Here is a 25,677-nt window from a genome sequence, read left to right on the forward strand (position 1 = left end):
TACGCGGGACATTTAAAATTTACATTATTGCTTTACAGGGGCATTAATACGAAGTCCGATTGCTTGATAATTTTTCTTCTGACAAAGGTAGAGACCTGGACCAGCAGTTTGCTTTACAAATCTGCCAGTCATTTTAAGGTATCGTGTGGAAATAGGCCCTGGCCTGTACTATGTCAAAAGGATGGCGATTTTCATTACAAAGGGTGGACATTATGTTTGACTTAGCAAGCTGAAAAGCAAAAAAGTAGCTAAAAGCATATTTATTTTCACGAATAATTATCAAGATTTATATGGTTGAGTGTTAATGTGTTCGTAAGAGTTTGCACATCGCTGCTAGATTGATTTCACTGTTTTATCACCTGTAGCAGTATTATCCCATACACAATTTTATTGAAATAGTAATATTTAATTAATATAATAACATTTTCAGGAAATTATAAAAATTAATTTAATCAGAGTACGGGCACATTAATCCATAAAAGAGGCAATTCTATCGTTGCGTTTCATAATGGAAGCAAAACTAAAGAAACTCGAAGACACGTTCTTAGGATTTGTAAACCTCGAAAAAGCTTTCGACGGTGTAGAATGGCGCAAGACGTTCTAAATTATCAGAAAAATAAGGTTAAGTTATAGTGGAAGATGGTTAATATATAATACGTACAACAACCAAGCGGGAGCAATGAGAGTGGAAGACCAAGACCCAAGTGGGGGGATGAAAAATAATGTAAGAGAGGAATGTAGTCTTCAACCCTACTTTTCAGTCTATACATCTAAGAAGCAATGACGAAAAAAAGAAAGGTTGAAGTGGAATAAAATTCAAGGTGGAAAGATATGAATGATAAGATTCGCTGACGACATTGCTGAACTCAGTGAAAGTGAAGTAGAATTACAGGATCTTCGGAATGAAATGATCAGTCTAATGCTTACAGATTATACGCTGAGAGTAAATGGAAGAAAGACGACTCTAATGAGAAGTAGTAGAAAGGAGAAAAGCGAGAAACTTAAAATCAACATTGATAATCTCTAAGTGGACGAAGTTAAGGAACTGTACTGAATTTTCTCATTTTGAGAATACTGAAGTAACGATGTGTTTTACTTGCTAAATCAGATGATTTTTATCGACATGACAACTTGGCGTGAGGTCAAACGTGAAATGAGCGCATTTCTCAACAAAAAGAACTTTAAGACCTGGAAATGATGGCGAAGTTTGTAGAAACCGGCTGTAGTAAATAATGAAATACTTTACACGATTTACACTGTTGAATGTTTTTGTCAACGAACTCTGCTAGCTGAGCGGAAAAGTAATCCATGATGGATGAAACAAGGAGGACATAAAAATTAGATGAACATTAGCAAAGAGTTCATTCCTGTCCGAGAGAAGTCTAATAGCGTCAGACATAGGGCTTAATTTTAGGTTGGTTGGTTGCTTTGGGGGATTAAAGGGACCAGACTGCTACGCTCATCGGTCCCTTAATTTTAGGAAAACTCTTCTGGGCATCTACGTTTGGAGCTCAGCATTCTGTGATAGTAAACATGAACTGTAGAAAAACCGGAATAGAAGAGAACCGAAGAATTTGACAAGTGGTGCTACAGAAGAATGTTGTAGACTAGATAGACCAACAAGGTAAGGAATGAGGAGGTTCTCCGCAGAGTCGACGAGGAAAAGAGTATATGGAAAACACTGACAAGAAGAAGGAACAGCATGGTTAAGACATCAGGGAATAACTTCCGTGGTAGTAGAAGGAGCTGTAGAGAGTAAAAGCTATAGAGGAAGACAGAGACTGAAATACATCCAGCAAATGTTAGAGTACATACGTTGCAAGTTGCAGGGGCTACTCTGAATTGGAGAGGCTGGCACAGGAGTGGAATTCGTTGAGGGCCGCATCTCACCAGTTAGGAGATTGACGACACCCCTCCCTAAAGAAAAAGAAATAGAACTGACCATGCCTTGTGCGCATTTGAAAAATCCCTTCACCTTCAATGAGGGCCGCTGTCTGTGGCGCTGTCTGTCAGCCTGACACTTCCTGGCGGCTGTTCGTGCGACCTCACGCGTACAGCGGCCTGGGAATAGGTCCTTCTCTCGTGGTACTTGATTCAGTCCGCAGCTGGGTGGTAATCTTGGCCGCCTCGTGCAGTCGCGATCAAGTTTTCTTCATTGTGTCGCCGAGGCAGTAGTGCTGTATTTAGCTGCTCATGTGACAGGAGCGATATCACGACGCTATGGGCACAGTAGTGGACTTGCTAACTTTTTAATATCCTTCTCACTAGCTACGTTCAGCTAGGTGTTTGTTCAGTCCTCCAGATGTGATACTCACCTTTCGATGCTGAAGAGTTATGTTGAGGTTTTATTGTCCGTTTATGAACACTCTCGTGGGATTTTGCTTAGACAAGAAAGTTATGCATTGGCTGTACAGTACGCAGCTGAAAGTGGAAGCGTGCTGCGCCGATAACCCAGAATTCCATGGATGGAAACCATGCTCTGCTTCTATTGAAACGTTGTTTTTGTCTGAGGTGTATCAACAGTTGGCTGGATGCACTACCCATCCTGACGCCCGGCGTCCCTTCATTGACCCAGGTGCTGGAAGCGAAGACCCATATCGCCAGTATTGTTGCGGCATGGTTGACCGTGATCATACAACCCATGAGCTGCCAAAGCACCAAGACGTAGAGGAAGTGTAACTGTCTAGCTCTGTAACCGAGAACTGAGTAAGTGACTAGATCACACTCCAAGGTACAACACCCCTGTTCGATGACATTAAGAGAAACAACAACAACAAAGAGCAAAATATTTCTTAAGCATTGTAAAACTAGAAAAAGTTCTGAATTCGTATCTGTTATTGAGAACGACGTTACACATTGCCCCTAAACAGGCATTCACCTTCAAACAGTGACGTACCTAACGTTTATCTCCATGCAGAGTTCGTAACACAAAGTAGAGCACATAACAAGGAGACGGTGGTCGCTCTAAGCCACAACGAAATTTAATGAGACTAGTGAACTCTCATTGTGTACCCTAACTAGCTTGGCACCTTTTACGACTACGTCAAGAGGCCCTTATAACAAACTTTTTTTCACTTACAGGCCCTACCCATAATTTAAACTACGTTTCAGTTAAGGTGGGGACCCATCTCTCTTAAAACTAAGAACCGCAGTCCGTAACTTAAAATTAGTCTTCAGTTCAAGCATTAAAAATAAATATGCAGTAGCCGTAGCTCCGCCCGGTGAGTATAGTTCTTGGTGCAGGACTTCACGAAACAAATATAAGGGATGCCACTGATCTACGAGGACGACGGTGACAACAAATACACGTGTGTTGTTCCTTAGTACAACACGAGGTCAACTAAATAAATGTGGAGATGCCCATAACAAACAATACGTTCATACAATGAGTCACAAGGCTTTCGCATTATGAAAGCTGTCTAAATGCGCAACAACAATTCTGAGACCATAGGTCAATAAGAGACAAGTCATCTCTAATTTACAACAGGAATACCCTAAACCAATACAAGGAAAGACGTCGGCGATACCCTTAAACGCACCGACGTACTTACAAGTAGGAACAACTAGATAATATCAAAACCAAACAGCGAAATAAGATACTGTGTCAGACACAGCTCTCACGAACAACAAGTTCACAGACCACGTCACCACGTGGACATCTAAGGAGAGTGTTACCTCCAGTCACAATTTGGGGACTAATATTGCACTTAGCACACAGGCACGCACGCACACACACACACACACACACACACACACACGCGATTCTTTCCGGTCTTCCCGTTGGTCCTGTCGGGAACGTCTACACGTGACCTACTAATAAAACACTGAATCAGTCAGATTTCAAAACGGGTTTAATACAATATAATACGGCACAACAGATAGCCATATTATCTGGCACTTTCTTTCACGTGGTTGAACTAGTAAACGCACGTGACAAGTGCGCCTCTTGTTGATCACACGTCACAGTGGAGCTAATCGCAGTAGAACTATAGCCGGTTCCTGAACGTGTCATTCCAAAAAAAGCATCCATGACACTAGAAACCGGCTCGCACAACAACTTGTAGGTGCCGAACGCAGGAAGAGTTGTAACCGTTGGACTACCAACGCACACCCGGTACGTGTAACTAATCCTTTCTCGCACCTCACAGCAGAACCACTCCCTGTGGAGCTATACTCGATTTCTGAAAGAACTTTACGAAGTAGATCAGGAGCATACAAGCCTTTTACTCTTTTTCTGAAAGCATGTAAACAACGGAATGTGAGATGCCAGCCACCGGCAACAGATTTAATCTAGTGCCGATAGATTCTAACGAAGGCTACACCGTATTTCCAAATTTGAGAATAGGCCAACAATCAAAGTGACAGCTGACAGAACAATTTAAAATGAATTCCACTTTCAGTACGCTTGTGTAACACCAGTGTATAACTTTCCTGATTAAACAAACTCTTAGTACAGCTGTCGTGAACAGACAACAAAAGTCCAACCGAATTCTACAAACACTGGAAGGGGACTGCACGACTAGAGAACTGAGCATAGACCTAGCTGACGGTAGCAGGTAGGAAGAAAAGGAAGAATACTAAACGTTACAGAAGTCCACTAAATTGCCCATGACGTCGTGATATCATTTCTGTCACATGAGCAGCTAAATACAGCACTACTGCCTGGGCGAGGAGTACTCGATCGCGACTGCACAAGGTAGCTGCTACATCCGTACTGAAGCAGGTTCGGGGAGAGAAGTCGCCTACTCCCAGGCCCATGCACGCGTGAGTTCGGGCAAACAACCACCAGGGAGCGTCAGACTGACAGAGCCCCGAGCGGGAGAGGGGGGGGGGTTGTGATTTCTTAAATGTGCGCGTGCGCGAGGCAGGGCCGCACGGCACAAACAGCACGTTCAAAGAGTGGTTCATAGTTCTATACGAAATAGCAGGTTTTACATAGTTTGAAAACTACGATTAGTAAGGTGGACGCTCTCGGTTTTATTCTCAAGGTTTAGCCAAAACTTATCTGCCTTATATTAAAGATGTTATGCCAAAGGGAAGATAATCACAGCATGCCTTGTACGGTTGTATAAAATGTAATACTAAAAGTACCCTACATTTCGAAATATTAGCCCTTCCACATGTATGCAGAATTTTTCACATATTGACAAATCCCAATTTTGTTTTGCGAAATTTCATAGATATCTGTAATTATACTTACGTATAGACAGCTGCTATGTGTGACTGATTTTATACTTAATGATAAATAATTTTATCAATAATCGTTATTTTCGAGATATCAGCTTTGTTATCATGTGTGATCTTCCTTTTATCCACACTATGTCACAGCCCCACACTGAAAAGTTTCTGGCATTCTCACTTCGCGTTCTCAGCTGTCTCCCTTCTCTTATCGCCTTACTAAATTGCTTTTATGTAATCGTGGTCCAGGGCTTGCGTCTTTGATTCATAATCAGAGTGTCTTCGGTCCTGGGTTCGAATTCTGCAGCTGCTAAGAATTTGATTAGTAGTCAGCATTGGCGGCGAAGACTTCCAGTATAGGAAGTCATCCACATTCTGCCAACGGCCTTGTCAAAGAGAAAGGAGGAGCGGACAGAGGTTCAGGGCACTCTTTTCCTAGGGGTGTGAGTCTGCCCCTAAAGGCGGAAGAATCATCAATGGTCAACGGCATGAGGATGCAGAAGGCAATTGAAACCACTGCCTTAAAGGTGCGTAACATGTATCCACAGGACATGTGGCCTGATGCGTCATTCCTTTCGACACATCGAAATGAAACACAGAACCAGGTTGTAGTTGCCAAACATTTATTACAAACACAAGCTGTTAATGAAACCAAGAGTAACGCGACTATAATAAAAGGCACCTGTCCTACAGAACCAGCAGCAGTACACAGATTGAAACATTAATGCATTCAAATGTGACAGACCCAGATTTTCAATGTTTACTCAAGCAATTTTCACTAATTAAAACAATGTTCATAAAACCCCACTGATAAAATTTAACTGAAATAACTGAATACTTCAAGACTTCCATAGGAACTATCTTTCACACAACCCTCATCAAATTCTAAAATTGCTTCCATGGATTGACTTTAAACAATGGTAACAAATTAAAGGTATTATCAGATTAATGAACTCGTCTAAGCCCCTCTTCAGTATTACTCACAGGTTGTAACCTCCCCACAAAAATAAATAAATATTATTTGGTTAATGACTCTAATTTTTGTGTAACCTCAGAACAAAATTGCTTCCCATTTATAATCTCCATACAGAAATGCATTCACATTTAATGTACCCACAAAATTCTTTTCTCATCTAATGTAAGCTCGAAACAGAAAAATTCCTAAACCTCGTAATAAAAACTAATTCAGTAACCTGGTAAATTTTGGACGACAGCAGTGCTGCGTCATGGCCCTGTAAGATCATTCTGAATAAAAAAAGCCAAAATTCTTACCTCAATAAAGTTGCCAACTATCTGCTATTACAATAACTTTTTCCGGCACAGCTCTGTGCAATGCTGGCCTATAGATTTGTCATTTATGAAAGGAAGCAACTGATTTTTCTTTTGCCACAATCGGAATGATCATGGATTGGAGACATTAGTAAATTCTTTAAATTGAAATGAATGCTTGTTAGAAATTACTTTATATGACAAAGATTATTATTAGGACATTTTTAAAAGATTTACATGGGAGTTCACGTAACATTACTAGATATGCGTGAGGCTGCTTTTACCTTATAATATAAAGCTCAGGCTCCGCCACCGCTGCACCACAACCGGCCAGCCAACACGATACACCAGACTGCTCGCTAGCAACAACTTGCGGCTACACAGTTCCTACTGCATACAACTCTGCTCTTTGGTCTCAGATTCTCTTATAGCTTACATATTGCAAGCAGCGCATACCTCTCACAAGGTACGAGGTTCAAATACATTTCATGACCAGCATATAATAATAGCATATTAAATAGTCTTAACATGTATGAAACGTCCCCTTTGAACAATTTTACATGACTGTGCTTAAACTGACACACAATATTTTGTTAGCGCAACGCAATCTGACTTTCAAAATTCCCTACAAAAGAATGGCCCTGACTAACATTAAACTATACCTTTCACAAATCACTTACCTCACAAAAATCTTCGCTGCTCAAGCTACTGCAATACAGCGAGCGCCACTACTGCCAGCTAAATAAAAGATTCAAACTATGGAAGGCACTAACTACTGATAGGGATAGTTAGCAAATGAAAGATATTAATAGAGAACAAACAATGTATTTACCTTGATATCATCATATATAAATATAGCAGTTCATGACAAATTTCAAAACTCCGCCATCTCTCTCCCCACATCCACCACTGCTGGCGGCTCACCTCCAACTGCGCAACGCTACGCGCTGTTCACAGCCAGCTGCCTAACACTACAATGGCGAGTATTACAACAATGCAAAGCAGCCACAGACTGCACACAGCACAGCCAGTGATTTTCATATTGAGCGCTACGTAACGTTGCCAATAAGAAAACATAAACAGCCTACTTACATAGAGAAAACATAAACAGCCTACTTACATAGCCCCCATGCTCCCCACAAAAAATTTTACAAATTTTTTTTGGGCAGTGGCCAATAATGATTTGATAAAATTTTTCATAATTACAATAAGAAAGAAATCAAATGCACACACTTATTGATACAATGTTGGTCAAAAGCTAAAATTTTCTCACAGTCCATAAAGATAGTCCTGATCATTCATCATAATAGTAATTACAGTTTTTTTTCACAAAGTCTCATTAGTAAAAGAAATTGCACACAGAAGTAGTGGATTTCCATGCAGTCTTGAAGAAGTAGCGTTGTCCTTCCAACGGACAGACAGTGCTGACTCTTGACATGCATACAGGTAATGGGCCACAACAGAGCAAACCCACAGCAGAGTCATTCGACGTTTTGAAGAATACTGGTAGGTAGGTCATCACAGAGTAGACCCACTGTAGTCCAGGTAGAGATTACAGTATAGGGGTGCAGACCCACTGCAGTCCTTGTAGAAATAATGGTATTGGTGAGTCATCAAAGGTGTAGACCCACTGTAGTCCTTGTAGAGACGGCCAGCAGCCATCCGTTGCGACTGTGCAGGTGCACAATCACCATCGAAGATTCTTGCAGAGAATATAGCAAGTCAATAACCACCACTTGTACACTCACAAAGTGTTTGGAATTGTCCTTAGAACCAGCAATGCTGTTTTCCAGTCCCTTGCTGAATTATTAACACACGTGCAAACACTAACAGTCCATACTTCTCACATATTGTCCATATACTATGACCAACAGAAACGTGTGCAGTGAAATGTAACTTACAAGTTAATAATAAGATGAACTGGTGTCAATTACAATTTTATAACATGAGAATACAATTACAAAGGTACAAAATACATCATTAAAGAACATAACAATACAGATAACATTTGTAGTAAAACAGGCGTTACAAAAGAATAGAAATAGACATATACATCAGTGTTACAGGAATTATGACATGAGTACATACATAAAAGATCAGAATAACTTTTGAAACATCAACTTCACACATGAGCATTAACACAAAACAGAATAAATAATGTCTAAACATCTTTACAAAGTAAATAACATATTATTAATGCCAATTGTATTTGAGGATAACAGTATTCCTCATCATAGTGAATGTAACTTAGTATTAGAAGAGAAAAAAGTTCTATGAAACAGTACACAGAGACAGGAAGAAAACAAATACACAAGGGTACACAAACATATAGTGGGATAACACAAAAGGAAAGGACAGGGTTTGTTTCATTGCAGTATTTTGCAAACAAAACTTTCTTTGCTTCTTGGAGATCTCCCTTGATTCATCATTATTCCCAAAAGTCCTATCTAAGCCTGCCTTCTGTATTTTCTTCACATCCTCTGTCAAAAATAGTTTTTCTCCCTGCTTTCTGTATTCTGTTCACATCCTCTGTCAAAAATAGTTTTTCTCCACTGTACAGTATCCTTTTTATTTTGCCAGAGCATTTTCTGATAGCTTCTCAATGCATTTCTTATAAATTTATAATAGTTAGTTTCTTATATAGTCTACTCCTCTTAAGCTAACTTAAATCTACTGAGCTCAGATGCTAAACTAAGGGATGAGGCAATGCAGCAGCACATAACAAATTAACACAAACAGCAATGCAAAAAAAATGGAAAATTGCAAAGCAAGCTACAGTAAATATAAATTACCAAGCAATGCAACATTACAACTAATATGAGCCAATGTGCAGTAACAAGAAAAATAAGTCAGTAGTAAAACTAGCTTAACAGAGTAACACAAATTAAAGTTCAGTAGCACTATGCCTGGCAAACAGCAGATATCTAAACATGACATAGCTCAAGCAGAAAAAATATTACAGTAAAGACAACAATGCAGATAAGGGAAATGTATAATCACATCTTAATGTCTATGTAATTAAAGTGGTGCACCACAACAACTGATTGTAAAAGGAAACATTACCACATACTTGAAAAGAAAATTATGTGTTACTGTTACTAGTTCCTTCTTATTGTTCTTTCCTTTCCAAGTGCTCCTTTTTTAAAGAATGTGGATCATAAAATAATTATTTAATAGATCTGTTGACAGAAGGTGTTCACATTAGCAAATGCATTTTATTTTATAAAAGCAATGCTGCAACACAGCTGGAAACCTGATATCAAGTGAAATAAGCAACTATGAAAAGCAAAGCATAAAAATATCATTCAATAGTCATGTGACATTTCATAAATTAGTAGAAATTCTCTCAACTCTCGTAGAAAGACGCTTGTCGTAATCAGGTGTGCAGATGTAAAAATATTTCTCGTCATTTCATTAGGCATTTCAGTAAATATCATAAATTACGAGCTCCACAGTGTAATCATATGTTTTCAAGTTCGACCGTGTCGTTTTTGCGATGCTTTCTACAAAGGAACGTCAATAGCGAGGATAATGGCCTCCCCTTTTTTTTCTACCTGTGCCGCTGAAAGGCTAATGGCTTTTTTTCGGGCGGCTGTCGCCCAGGTGGGTGCCCGCGACGCATTACGTGCAGGTGGTCACTTAACTTTCTTACGGAAATATTTACGACAGCAGTTTCCGCTACAGTGACAGTCTCACATAAAAATATTTCACAGGTCAAGAATTAGCATTGCAAATCTGTAGAAAGAAAATCCTATAAATATAAGTGTCCAAATAAAATATTCGTCAGCATTGTGATATAGTCACGCATTTACGCACATTTCATAACTCTTAAAGTACGATTCTGGGTTTCCAACATACTTCTTATTCCTCATATACGGTAGCATCATCTTATTGATCATAAACATATCTCAACAGCATAGTACATATCGTCGTCGTAATAATAACATCATAACACCTCAGTCAAATCTCAAAATCGTCATAGCTTTCTGCAATAATTTCAAAACCTAAAAAAAATTCTCTGCTCATTTCAATAGTGTCATCTACCTCAAATGTACTTTAAAATCATGCTCCCTTACCAAATACATCATTCAAAGCTCTCATAGTATCACAATGATTCCGAAAAATGTGAGCATTTCTCAAAGTACAGACAAAATACAATTTCGTAAGTGTGAAGTTATCCAACTGTGTAATTACGTAAACATCTGTCACTGATGTAGTAAAAAAATGTTTATCTCTCAGTTAAATGATCAGATAGCTGTGTAATTTGTGTGTTAGAGAAATATGGTACCGATGTGTAAAGTTGTATAAGCAAATACCATATTAGCTAGGGTTCCTTGTGGTTGCCACACACATGGTACACAAAGTAAGCGTGTACCCCCCTGAGGATTAATGTAATTATACCCTCAGGTGTTACAGATTACAGGAATGGAATGAAATGTATCACGGAAAACTTTCTTTGTAATTCAAAAATCTTTAAAAATAAATGTTTTAAGTACAAAATTAATCACTCAAATACGTGTACTGTAGCGCTAAATGTGCGTCTTGTTGCAACATAATCTGTGTGGAAGTGTTGTAGTTATCGTCCTCCGAAAGCTAAGTTCTGCAGAAGTCAATGTACTTACCTCATAATACACAAAAGTGAAATGCTTTGCGTATAAATGTCTTAGTTATTACGCTTATTGCCGTGGTGAGGAAAGTACTGTGCTGTAACGTATTGTTGTGCTACGGGAAAGGCAGTCTCATTGTAGCTATACCACAAAAGTTACTACTAAAACCTGCTTTACTTTCCAGAATAAAACAGAAAACTGTGCAGATATAAAACAGAAACACTGCAAAAGCAACATTGTAAATTGTCACTCATTAGTAGCGTCGTGATAAAATCGTGTAGCTGTCACATAAACTAACCTCTGTGTCATCTGGTATCTCTCAGAAAGCACTTTTAATTCAGAATGTATTTTCAAATAAACAAAAATGTTGCATTAAAATCTCATTAGCAGTACTGGTAAATGTTCTAAGTATGTGAGCCTTATAGTCGTTACGTAATCGTGCAACAAACAAACAAGAATGCACACACACAATAACACTGTGTCGTCTGTCCACAATAACAATGCATTCGTAATTTCTGTTTAAATAAGTTCTCTTGGTTCTTGACTGGATATTTAACTTCAAACATTGTTGTATGTTAACAGATTCTTAAGTCTGTCAAAGCATACTAGAACCGTGAAGTGAAAAGTTTTATGGCAAAGACAAAGTTAAAAAGCAGATTATCTCTCAATAAATGGTTTTACATGTGAAATGTGGTGTAAACCTTTACTCTTTCTAGTACACAGAGTTTCAACTGAAAAGCAATTGTCATGTTTTATATGTCAGTAAGGAATGTTAAATCTTTTCTCAAGGTTAGCGTCTGTATTATTTTTCTCTGAGCCAGCCGGCGCAGGTGGCTGCCTGCAGTGCGAGTCATTGTCTGTTCCTTTGTTGGCGCGCGTCGTTATTGGGATTAGGAGACCTAGCTTCTACAAATTCACCGTGACGAGAGGGCCCTGCTCTGTTTGAATCCCGCCAGTTCTGATGCAATTCAGGTCTGTCGTTACGATCATATCGTCTGTCGTCATGTCGGTAGATTCCATAGTTTCTTTCTTGTCGGTCACATGGTGGAGAATTTCTCCCTGAATCATAACTGCGCGCTGGTCCGTTGCGTCTAAAGTTATTCAGTCTCCCTTGATAGTATTTATTTTGGTTCCCATATTGTCTGTTTCTCTTATTGTCTCTGTGATAGTCATTACCACGGAGAGGTGATCTTTCCCTGTAGTTATTACTACTCTGCCAACGGTTGTCATACGGGTGGTGTCTGTTTTGGTCACGACTTGTGTTGTGAGAATAGCCTTGTCGTGTCCAGTTATTATTTCTTTCATCGCGGAATTGTGACATATGTGACCTGTAATTGTTGTGTTCCTGGTTTCGCGTTCCGCGATTGTCAGTGTCAATTTCTAATTCTTGTAAGAGTCCCTGAAATGCTTCAATGTCGTCTTTGCAACGTCCTGCCAAAATAATATGTCGTAAATGTTCAGGCAGTTTGATTAAGCAAATGCGGATGAGTTCTGAGGGGCTGTATGGGTTTGAAAGATACTGATTCTTATGCAACATGTATTTAAAATATTTCATAAGACTGGAAAATTCAGATTGTTCGAAACGTTTCATCATTATGATGCTATGTTTTACTCGGTCTTGTGTGGCTTGAGACCAATATGCTGAGAGGAGGGCATGGTAAAACTCTCCTTCACTGTGGCAATCGTGAATTACCGATCGCATTCTCTAAGTAGCCACACATAAATTCTAATCTGTGCTCTAATGACCAGTTGGGAGGAAAACAATGAGAGAACTGATGGAGCCATGCTTGTGGATGAATGACGTTGCCAGAATTCTTAAATGTTTTGAATTTACGTGTAGTAATGAACAGCTTATAGTCAAAATCATCATGTCGGCGAGTCGCATATCGGTCATTGTTAGGTCGTGTCGGCCGTTCCATCTCAAAATTCGGTGCACGTTGCCAATTTCTTTCATAACTTCCGAAATGCCCTGTGTTATTATTTTGTGGCTGTTCCGTATTTCTGTGTCCTCTTCCCGTATTGGGGCGCGAGTATCCTCTGAAATACGTAATTCTTGTATTACCTGTGTCAGCTGATCTTGTACTTCCCGGATTTCTCTTTTGTACTGTGTATTGATTTGATTTTGATTCTGTTTGAATTTTCTAATTTGTTCATACTCTTCTGTGTCAGTGAAGGCTACAGGTCTTGTGTCATTCAGATCATCATCTACCTTTGTAGATAAGTTAGTGACCTGATCCGAAAGTTCGGCTACTTTCTCCGATAGTGAACACATTTCCTCAGTGTGTTTTTCTGAACCAAGTTTCAGAGTGTCCATTTGTGTTGAAATCGAATCTACTGTGTCCTTTAAGTTTTCCTGAGTTTTTGCAAGTTGCGTAACCGAATCGGTAGATGCAACTGAGTCAATTTTAGCTTGCAAGGTGTCGTGATTTTCATGAACAATGGTTTGTAGTTCTTTTATGGTTGCTTCGTGATTCTGTAATACATTTTCATGCCGCGAAAAAATGGGTTGAAAATGCTCACAAATTTGTGTTTTTACGTCATTACAGACTTTTTGACATTTCGATTCAATGTTATGTAACCCAGTAGTTGAATCTTCACGTGTTTGTTCAATTGTGGTGTCTAACTTTTGCAGATTTTGTTCCATTGTGTCTAACTGTTGCTGTGTTTGTCTCTGGTGTTGTTCCATTGTGTCTAACTTTTTAAGATTTTGTTCCACTGTGTCTAACTTTTTAAGATTTTGTCCCATTTGTCTCTGATTTTGTTCCATTTGTTGCATTAATTGCAATAATAATGTATTAGTGTCTGGAATCTGTTTCTCTACGCTTTTCGGCGGTGCATTTGCACCGGCAACATTCACATTTTGACAAGCAGAAAATGTTTCTTGACTTATTTGAGAAAACGGTGATGACCCAAAACCTGAATCTACAGTATTTCCGAAATTGTGTCCTGTCATTTCGGATTCCTGAGGCGAGCTGTTGCCGACCGATCGATCGATAATGCTTCCCTGTTCACTACCTGTTTCACTGTCTACACCATTGTTTGCAGCCCGCTCCATTTCCCTATTCACAATTACCAAATTACTACTTTGAACATCAGTTAATTCACTACTCGGTGGCGCTAACACACTGCTTTCGTCTTCACTGTCATTTCTCAGTTTACTTTGGAGCCTAGTATTACGTTTTTCACACGCCATAATTGTCACAATATTTCACACGATAACACAGAAAAACACAATTTGAAGAGCAAAAATAAGAGAACACATTAACATAACACTGAAAATAATATCTAGTTAATTGCAGCTGCGAAATACTTGGTGCAAATCTACAGGCATGCCACAACTGTTTTACTGTACAACAATGAAAGACTGCAACTACAAAGGAGATTTTCTCTACAATTACGCGCTAGCAATAAACAATAGCTACACTAATTACACAAACCACAAGAAAAAATCAGAAGATTCCAGTGAGGTATCCTCGGCTAAGGGTCGACATATGAAACGTCCCCTTTGAACAATTTTACATGACTGTGCTTAAACTGACACACAATATTTTGTTAGCGCAACGCAATCTGACTTTCAAAATTCCCTACAAAAGAATGGCCCTGACTAACATTAAACTATACCTTTCACAAATCACTTACCTCACAAAAATCTTCGCTGCTCAAGCTACTGCAATACAGCGAGCGCCACTACTGCTAGTTAAATAAAAGATTCAAACTATGGAAGGCACTAACTACTGATAGGGATAGTTAGCAAATGAAAGATATTAATAGAGAACAAACAATGTATTTACCTTGATATCATCATATATAAATATAGCAATTCATGACAAATTTCAAAACTCCGCCATCTCTCTCCCCACATCCACCACTGCTGGCGGCTCACCTCCAACTGCGCAACGCTACGCGCTGTTCACAGCCAGCTGCCTAACACTACAATGGCGAGTATTACAACAATGCAAAGCAGCCACAGACTGCACACAGCACAGCCAGTGATTTTCATATTGAGCGCTACGTAACGTTGCCAATAAGAAAACATAAACAGCCTACTCACATAGAGAAAACATAAACAGCCTACTTACACATGGAGCCCTTTCAACTCTTTAAAAATCTACTCGTACTGAAGCAATTATCATCAATGTTCAACAAACCACCATTAATTAAATCTGACTGACATGACTGAAGGCTTCATGACTTACATAGAAACTGGCTTTCACACAACCCATATCAAACTCTAAACCTGCTTCCACAGACTGATTTTAAGCAATTGTAACAAATTAAAGGTAATATCAGATTAATAACTCGACTAAGCTCCTCTTTAGGAATACTCACAAGTACGAGTTTCTCATACAAGTCGTGGCCAGAATATAATAATATGATATTAAATAGTCTTAAAATGGAGCCTTTGCAATTTTAAATTTGAAAATCAGCGATGAACGCAAGCAGACCGAAATGTGCTACCAGAGAGAGGAGATTCACGGACGAGAAGGTAAAATGGCGCTATACTCAACTTTGGGCTACAATTAAGCTTCCAGAAAACTACAATGCTCTACCGGAAAGATGGAACTGCAGGACATTAATAACGTAACTACAGACACCCATCCAGGTCCTTAAATTTCCCCATTTCACCGTGATATAGCCCGATCGGAGTTTGCTCGCGTCGACCAGTGCCAATTACCTGAAACATAAACACATCGACGGCAGACAACATTCTGGAGCATCAGATAGACCAACATACCAACTCAACTGGTTATAAATAAACCTTTAATTCTACACGGCACCAATTCTACACGGCACCAATGAAGCCAAGTCTGACTAACCTAGAAGGGCACTTGCCCAGTAACGGCTCTTAAAATTTGATTAGCTCTTCTCTAGAACAAAGAAATAAGATAATAACATAAGAACAGGAAATAAGACTTCATTTCAGCCCGTTCTTGAACATCAGGCACAGACTTACATACTATTTGGCGTGACCCCTAGCTACGCAGTAAGCACGGCTTCATGTCTATTTCTTGTGCGTAGCTAGCACGCCCTTAAAAACCATAAACATAACTGGCGCCCAGACCAAGTACAGTGACAAATAACTGAAACAACTAAGATAGTTTTCAGTGCACTCGGGAATTCAATTAACGTAAACAGAACCCACCAAAAACAATTCGACAACTCCAGTTAGTTCACTTTGAGTAACATGTAACAGACACGAAGGAAATCAGTCCTTCAAATCTCCAGGAAATTCCAGTCACCATCGGCAGCGGATCTGCATTCAAACGGCGGAACACGCCGCAGCAGCTGACAACGCTCCTTCCCCGTACCGACGAGGTAAACCGCCAGTGCCACACGTTACTGTCAGTCACACAGCTGATACCCGAACGGTAGCCCCTGCACAGCGCACGGGCAGCGGTTAAATAGCCATCCACCAAAGATGCGAAGAGGACAAGCAGGCCGAAAATCGAGTGGTAACGATCTGGATGACACTCGATGGAGACTGGAGTCAGTAATTAAAGACGTGTCCTGATGATCTCTCCACCGTTAAAAGATTCCGGAATACACCCCCATTCGGATTTCCGGGAGGGGACTGCCAAGTGGGAGGCTACCATGAGAAAAAGATTTAATGAGAAACGTAAGGATAACGTGCTACGAATCGAGATGTGGCAAGTCAGCAGCTTGAACCTACTAGCGAAACTAGAAAATTTAGAAAGGGAAATGCAAAGGCTCAATCTAGAACAGTAGGGAACAGTGAAGTGGAGTGTAAAGAAGACAAGGATTTCTGGTCAGATGAGTACAGGATAATATCAACGGCAGCAGGAAATGGTTTAACAGGAGTAAGATTAGTTGCGAATAGGAAAGTAGGGCAGAGAGTGTGTTTCTCTGAACAGTTCAGTGACTGGGTCGTTCTTATCAGAATCGACAGCAAACAATCACTGGCAACGATAGTTCAAGTATACATGCAGACGAAGCAAGCTGAAGGTGATGAGATAGAGAAAGTGTATGAGGATATTGAAAGGGTTATACAGTAAGTAATTGAGTTCTGTAACAAGTTTCAGTTAGTGATAGCAAATTCCCTGTTCAAGAATCACAAGAGGAGGAGGTATACTTGGAAACGGCCAGGTGACACGGGAAGATTTCAGTTAGATTACGTCATGGTCAGACAGAGATTCAGAAGTCAGATACTGGATTGTAAGGCGTACCCAGGAGCAGATATAGACTCAGATCACAATACAGTAGTGATGAAGAGTAGGCTGAAGTTCAAGACATAAGTCAGGACGAATCAATACGCAAAGAAGTGGGATACAGAACTACTAAGGAATCACGAGATACACTTGAAGTTCTCTAAGGCTATAGATACAGCAATAAGGAATAGCTCATTAGGCAGTACAGTTGAAGAGGAATGGACATATCTAAAACGGGCCATCACAGAAGATTGCAAAGGGAAACGTACTTACAAAGAAGGTAACTGCGAAGAAACCATGGATAACAGATGAAATACTTCAATGCATTGATGGAAGGACGAAGTACAAAAATGTCCTGGTAAATTCAGGAATACAGAAATACAAGTTTCTGAGGAATGAAATAAATAGGAAGCGGAGGGAAGACGAAATCGCTGCAGGAAAAAAGTGAAGACATCGAAAAAGAAATGATTGTCGGAAGGAAAGACGCAGCATACAGGAAAGTCAAAACAACCATTGGTGAGGTTAAAAGCAAGGGTGCTAACATTAACAGTGCAACGGGAATTACACTGCTAAATGCAGAGGAGGGAGTGGATAGGTGGAAAGAATACATTGAAAGCCTCTATGACGGGGAAGATTTGTCTGATGTGATAGAAGAAGAAACAGGAGTCGATTTAGAAGAGATAGGGGATCCAGTATTAGAATCAAAATTTAAAAGAGATTTGGAGGGTTTAAAATCAAATAAGGCCGAAGGGATATTTAACATTCCATCAAAATTTCTAAAATCATTGGGGAAAGTAGCAACAAATGACTGTTCATGTTGTATGAGTCTGGCGACATACCATATGACTTTCGGAAAAGCATCATCCTCACAATTCCGAAGACGGAAAGAGCTGATAAAATGTGAGAATTATCGCACAATCAGCTTTACAGCTCATGCATCGAAGTTGCTTACAAGAATATTATACAGAAGCATGTGAAAGAATATTGAGGATGCTCTAGATGACAGTCAGTTTGGTTTCAGGAAAAGTAAAGGAACGAGAGGGGCTATTCTGACGAGGTGGTTAATAATGGAAGCAAGACTAAAAAAAATCAAGACACGTCATAGGATTTGGTGACCTGGAAAAAGCGTTCGACAATGTAAAATGGTGCAAGGTGTTAGAAATCCTGAAAAAAGTAGGGGTAAGCTATAGGGAGGTACGGGTCATATATAACATATACAATAACCAAGAAGGAATAATAAAAGTGGACGACCAAGAACGAAGTGCTCGTACTAAAAAGGGTGTAAGACAAGGATGTAGCCATTCGCCCTTACTGCTCAATCTGCACATCGACTAAGCAATGATTGAAGTAAAGGAAAGGTTCCGGAGTGGAATTTAAATTCAAGGTGAAAGGATATCAGTAATAACATTCGCTGATGACATTGCTATTCTGAGTGAAAGTGAAGAGGAATTACATGATTTGCTAAACGGAATTAAGAGTCAAATCAGTACGCCATGTGGATTGAGAGTAAGTCGAAAAAAGAGGAAGGTAATGAGAAGTAGTAGAAATGAGAACAGCGAGAAACATAACATCAGGATTGATGGTCACGAAGTAGATGAAGTTGAGGAATTCTGCTACCTAGGCGGTAAAATAACCATTGACGGGTGGAGCAAGGAGGACATCAAAAGCAGACTAGCTATGGCAAAGAAGGCATTCCTGGCCTAGAGAAGTCTACTAATATCAAATATATGCTTTAATTTGAGGAAGAAATTTCTGAGAACGTTCGTGTGCAGTACAGCATTGTATAGTAGTGTAACATGGACTTTGGGATAACCGCAACAAAAGAGAATCGAAGCATTTTGGGTGCTACAGACGAATGTTGAAAATTAGGTGGACTTATAAGGTAAGGAATGAGGATGTTCAAAGCATAATCGGAGAGGAAAGGAATACGTGGAAAACACTGATAAGGAGAAGGGTCGGGATGACAAGCCATCTGTTAAAACATGAGGGAATGACTTCCATGATACTAGAGGGAGCTGTAGAGGTCAAAAACTGTAGAGGAACACAGAGGTTGTAATGCATCTAGCAAATAACTGAGGACGTAGGTTGCAAGTGCTACTCTGAGACGAAGAGATTAGCACAGAAGAGGAATTCGTGTCGGGCCGCATCAAGCCAGTAAGAAAACTGATCACCAAAAAAAAGTCATAGATTTTGACATCGTACAGTTGCCAATAACATTAATTTTCGTGAAAAGAATACATTTACTAATAAAGATTGGTATAACAGTATACGTTCATACATATTTTAGGTTTGTATGAACAGAAATCGGTTATAAAGAATATGCAATAACTTTACACGGAAACACGGACAACAAAACAGAGACTACTGTCAAAAGAACACAAGACAAAAATCCCGTCATGCAACATTCAATTAAAAATAATGCTGGACATAGAAGAGAGCAGATAATAAAATCTGCTGCAGATCAGTATTCCTGTGAAAGACTACAGAAGAAGAACAGAGTCTGCAAAACGGAAAGTGGATTCACTGGCGTAAAGATAAAATACAGTTTTCACTTAAAGCTTCCGGGATGATAGGCCGTGGTCGAAGTATAAAACTCTCTCCTGATGTTTCGTCACCAACTGCGGGAGACATCCTCGGAGGTAAAGCGGCGAACTGCGAAGAGAACTCACACCGCTCTTTACCTAGTTGGATAGTGCCTGACTGTCTCTAGGTTAAGCAAGTTAAGTGCTTTGCACTATTCCTGCGTTTCCTAATATGTATTTTGAGTGGGCCTATCGTATGTGTTGGTCCTAATTTTGTGATGAGCATTTTATGTTAGTAATCGTTACTGTGATGGTTTTTACTGCCGTAGCAGGTCGGGCCATCTTGTGGTGCCCCTTCTATGTATCTGGTTCCCGAGTTTCGAGACCAGTCTGTTCTCTGACTGCTGTGTTTTCTCATAGAAAAATTGAGCGGTCTGTCTTATTCTTTCCTTTACTGGCTGCACTCCAGTGATGGTATGCAACTCCCTAGTGGGAAAATCACTCGGGAGTTTCAAGATCATCCTAAGTACTCTACCCTGAAGGCCGTGTAATCTCCGGATGTGGCAGTCTGCAGCGTTGCCCCACACTACTGACGCATACGCCATCACCGGCCTTATAAGGGCGAGAAACAGCGTAATGCCGCAGCGTGTGGGTAGAGTTGTCTTCTGATTCAGGATTGGGTATAGCGCTCTCAATCTGCCATAGGCTTTACCCACAATGTCCCTTATGTGTGGTCCCCAAGTGAGGCGCCTGTCTAGGGTCACCCCAAGGTATTTCACAGTGCTGGTCCACGTGATGGGGCCTCCCATGACCCGCACCGCCTATAGGTCGATGGGGATTCTTTTCCTCGTAATGATGATTGCCTGGCTTTTGCTGGCATTGTATTTCAGGCGCCACTTTGTGGCCCATGTACCTAGAGCTTCACATGCCGTCTGGAGGCGGCGGCGCATGAGGTTCACGTTCGCGCTTCTGGTATACAACGCGGTGTCGTCGGCGTACAATGCGAGCGAGACTCTGTTAGCCTTTGGCATGTCCGAGGTATATAAGGAGTACAACAGGGGGCCAAGGACAGAACCCTGTGGCACTCCCGCCTGTATGGGCCTTGCTGTGGATAAACCCGCTCCCACACGGGCATTGAACGTTCGTCCACTAAGGTAAGACTTGATGAGTCGAACGTGTGGCGTAGGTACACCCATTGCAAACAGTTTGTAGAGGAGGCCCTCGTGCCACACGCAATCGAAGGCCCTAGGGACATCAAGCAGCACTACCCCTGCGTACTCTCGACTCTCCAGGGCACCCATCGCATCCTCCACAAGACGTAACAGCTGTTGCTCTGTGCTATGTCCACGTCGGAAGCCGAATTGTTCCGGCGGGATCAGCTCCTCCGCGTTTACGTGAAGCATTAGCCTTTTAGAGTACAGGCGCTCAAATACCTTAGAGATTGCTGGTAAAAGGCTGATCGGCCTGTAATTCTGTGGAAGCCTGGTGTCTTTGCCCTGGTTTGGTATGGCAACCACCTCTGCATGTTTCCATGCAGAGGGGAAGTTGCCAGTCTGCATGATTCGATTGAAGATCGCGGTGATGGGGCGAATGGCTGCTTGTGGTAACTGAAGTAGTATTGCATTTTATAGCTGGCCGCACCCCACCGCTTTCCTCGGTTTTAACTGCTTCAATTGTGCCTGTATCTCCTCCTCTTAGAAGTCTTCTATGTCTGTTCCTGCATCACTTTCGAGGAAGACTGGGAGCCGTTGCTGCACTAGACGAATGTGCTCCTCATCAATGGGATCCTCTACAGGTGTGAAGTTCTCCGCAAAGACATCGGCCAAGGCACTGGCCTTGGCGTCAGACTAGCATATCGCCTCACCCCTGACTTGTAGGGAGGGATGCTTTGACCTTTCCTCAGAAAGTACTTTGTCGTTTTCCAGGCCGACCCATCGTTTATCTGCAAGCTGGCTATTTTCCCTTCCCATTCCCTATTACGATGGCCTTCCACCGCCACCTTCAACTCTCTCCTGAGCCTGTTGAGGAGACGCTTAGTGACAGGACTTCTGGTTACTTGCTATTCCCGAAAGACTCTATTTTTGCGGGCTATAGCGTCTATTAGCTCTAGGGGGAGCTGGCGTGAGAAGTCTTTAATTTTTTGTGGGCCTCTGGGGAACGCATTTGCTACAGCCTGTATTGTAGCTGCATTAAGTCTTCTGATTGCCTCATCTGTACCTATGTCAGCTGGGTCTGTGATGTCATTGAGGGTACCTTGCAGGCTCTCTCTAAACTGTTCCCAGTTGACTTTACCTAGTGGCCTACGGTGGCTCTGGAGTAGCTCGCCTTGAACCTCCAGGTCGAATATTACCGGTAGGTGATCCGACGAGAGCGCGTTTCGGGTTGTCGCAGTTGTGCGGTTGCCCACTCCCTTCAGCAGTGCGATGTGGAGCACGTCGGGACGGCCGCCTTTTGCAGGGTAGGAGGTGGGATCATACGGTCCCTGGGCGACTGCGTTGTGCTGTCGAACCACATTTAACAGGCGACGTCCACTCGTGTTGGTCACTCTGGAGTTCCATTCGGCGTGTTTGGCATTGAGGTCACCCGCGATAAAGATTTTACCGCGGATGGACAACAATGCCGCGAAGTCCGCCGGGTCCAGTAGTTTACCTGGTGGTTGGTAGGTTGCAACGAATGTGCTTTCGCCTGTCGATGTTTGTACTACAACTGCTGTGGCTTCAACCGTGCGAAGTCTTGGCAGCTGCACAATGTGGTGTTTGAGGCAGTTTTTAATATAAATAGCAGTGCCTCCTCCATATGTTAACCTATCTGTGCGGTGGCATGTGTAATTCGCCGCGCGTACGTAAATGCCTGGCTTTAGTTTAGTTTCCGAAACTAGGCATATATCTATTGCCTCGTCCCGGAGAAACTGCCTAAATTTCCCTCCTTGGGTACATATGCCATTTGCGTTCCAGGCGCAAACTGTTAATCCATGAATGGCGTTATTCGTTGGTTATATTGGTTCCAGATGGTTGTTGGGCCTTGTTGGCTGTCGTAATTGCAGTTATTATTAGCTGCGGTAGGGTTTTCATCATTTCGGCTACTGATGTCATTAGAAGGCGCATCTCGCGGAGTTTCTCAGCGATGTTTGTGGGGGTGTTATTCGCGTCACTGGCGTGTTCTGTGGTCGTCACTGTTTCGCTCATGTTAGCTGCGCTCTCGGTGGCTTGCACGTTCGCGCTTCTTGCGCCTGCGCACTTGCCACCCGCTGTTGCTTGCGCGTCATTTCGCGGCTTGGCAATGCTGGAGTAACTTACGCCATTTTCGATTTTCCTGGCTGGTGTGGTGTTTTTTCTCGCCGGTATGTTGTTCCTAGTCTGTTTGTTGTCAGCCTTCTTGAAGACCACGCACCCCCTGTAGCCTGCTACGTGGGCGAGCCCACAGTTGCGGCACTTGGGCGTGTTCGTGCTTGGTGTAGGGCAGTCTCTACTTTGGTGCTCCCCTGCGCATTTCACACACCGTGAGGGCATTGTGCAATATCTTGCCACGTGGTTTAACCCTTGGCAGGAGTAGCATTGTGCCCTGCGCCCTTTACCGCGGAACTTCTCAACTTGCACGTTCGTAATGTTCGCGACCCTAGTTACCTGGAATATCTTCCTGTTTTCTACGTTGTCTACCAGGACGACCATGAACAGCGGCGTTTGCCGATTTGTCTTCGGCGTCTTCATGCGTGATACAGCCCTTATTCCGTAGCTTAGGTCCTCCAGTTCCTCTTTCAGATGGTCAGGATCCATCTGGAAGGGGAGTCTGCGGAACACTACCTTCAGGAGCCTCAATGGTTCCGTGCTGTGAGTATATGAGTGCAGCCGTTTATCTTTCACTACTTTCATAATATTGTCGTAGTCCTCTCTGGATTTTGTGAGGACCTTGTAGGTATCTCTGCCTGGCACCTTGAATGATAGTGTGGACGATGTCACACCCTTCAAAAGTATTTGGAGGCTTTTGAAGTCCTCAGTCCATACAATGACTATTGGGGGGATTTGAACTGTTCTCTGTGTCGGTTCCTCAGTGGGTTCCCCTATTGTTGGTTCCCCCAGCGCATCCGTGAATGTGACGTACCTATTTGAGGTGTCAAGTGGTCGTACTTGTTTGGGCACCGCTGCTCTGGCCGTGTGCCTCTCTTTCGGCTCTTGGAAGCCGTTCTCATTTAGCTGTACTCCTTATGTGGCCTTTGTGCCGGCATGTGATGCCTTTTTGCACGTTTGCAAACTGGGAGCTTTTCCTTTCGAGGTGGTTGGCTTTTCTGGGGACGTTATTTGGGAAGTTGCCGCTGGCCTCTTTCGTGGGACATTTTCCTCTCCTAAGTCGGTCTGTTTTGGAGGGAGTGTCTTCTCAGAGGCCGCCTCTGAGCACCCCTGCTGGACAGCCGCCCCGTCTGTCGCTGACTGGTTCCCTCCTGGTATCAGACTTGTGAGGAACTCTAAGCTACTACTAGCCGCGTCCATTCCCGCGTCTGCAGAGTTACACTCTTTTGCTGCGTTTGCATACTCGTCTGCTGATATGTCTGGCCGGTTTTTCCCCACCTCTCCCCTCTCTACAGCCGGTGTTTCACACCTCTCCTCTCGGGTTGTCTCCTTACGCCGTTGTTTCATTGTTTGCTTAGGCGACGCTAGTCCTTTCGGAAGTAGCAGTCGCAGTACGGTAGGGGTTTTCCTGTCTTTAGTTGCGCTTGCAAGTGGAAGCTGTGATGGGTGTGGAAGAGCTCTAGTTGGTGGCGATAAGCCTAGGGGGGTTTTTGAAGCTGAGGGCCGCTGTTTGCACTCGCCTCTTCAGTTCCTAAGATCGCAATGGCCGACCCTCCCGCTTGAGGGACAATTCTCGCTCTCGCTCCGATGATTTTCATGTCCGTCGGCGGAAAGGGAGTCAAAGCTGCCAGGGAGTGTCGGGAGTCGCTTTCGTTGTCACCGTTATCCGTCTCAGGCGACAACACCGACCCTATCGTCCTACCAAGCGCGGGTGATTGGCCAGCGACCAGGCCCTGAGTTAGGAGATTCCCTACGCCTCGGGGTGGGGGGTGGGGGGGGGGGGGAGGGGCAGATGGAGTATCTGCGGCAGCGAGGTGCTCGATCCAGCCGGAAAGGCAGCACACGGCAGCAAGAAGGCGCGCCCCAAACCGCGCCAACCCGCAGCCCGCAACCAACACCGACAATTTGCTCAATGGCTTTAATACAGCCCCTGGTGTCCGAATCTTCTTGCAACTTCGCTCCCGATTTAATAAAATCAGGAGCTCGGAAGCCTCAGTGCACGTAAATTTCCGGCCTTAGCGCGGACAAACGAGCGACTGTTCCCGCAAGCGGGTTCCTAAGGCTTGGTGCAGTACCGTATGCGCTCCCGCAGCCCAGCACACGATCACCGCACAGTACGGCTGTCACCAGGCGTGTGCGTGCGTGCGCCCGTGCGTCGCGAAGAGAACTCGAGGAAGCGCTGATTATATAGGCAGTACAGAGGGCGCCACAGTCGATCACGTGGCGTCGGCTATGAGATTGTCTCTGGTGATGCCAACATTCTCGATTGAAAGTAGTCGATCGTCACGCTTGCGGTACAACGCTGACATCCAAATTTTATCCAGTTTAACACCTTCGTCTTTCCTGTTACAATTACTATTATGTTTATTAATCTCGCTAGCCTCTCTATACAAGCGTGCATAATAATGTGAGGTTTTTGATATGACGCTTGTCTCGCTGAATTTTATTTCATGATCACCTTCCTGGTAAACATGTTCCACTACGGCCGATTTATCCGTGTGACCCAGGCGGCAATTCCTCTTACGTTCAACAAGACGGGTATTCACACTTCTCTTTGTGGTACCGATGTAAATCTGTCCACAACTACACGGAATTTTATATACCCCGGTGTAGCCAAAGGGTGCTGCAGCCTTATGTTGGTAGAACGGAC

Source organism: Schistocerca serialis, chromosome 6 (genome assembly GCF_023864345.2).
Source record: "Schistocerca serialis cubense isolate TAMUIC-IGC-003099 chromosome 6, iqSchSeri2.2, whole genome shotgun sequence".
NCBI classification, from domain to species: Eukaryota; Metazoa; Arthropoda; class Insecta; order Orthoptera; family Acrididae; genus Schistocerca; species Schistocerca serialis.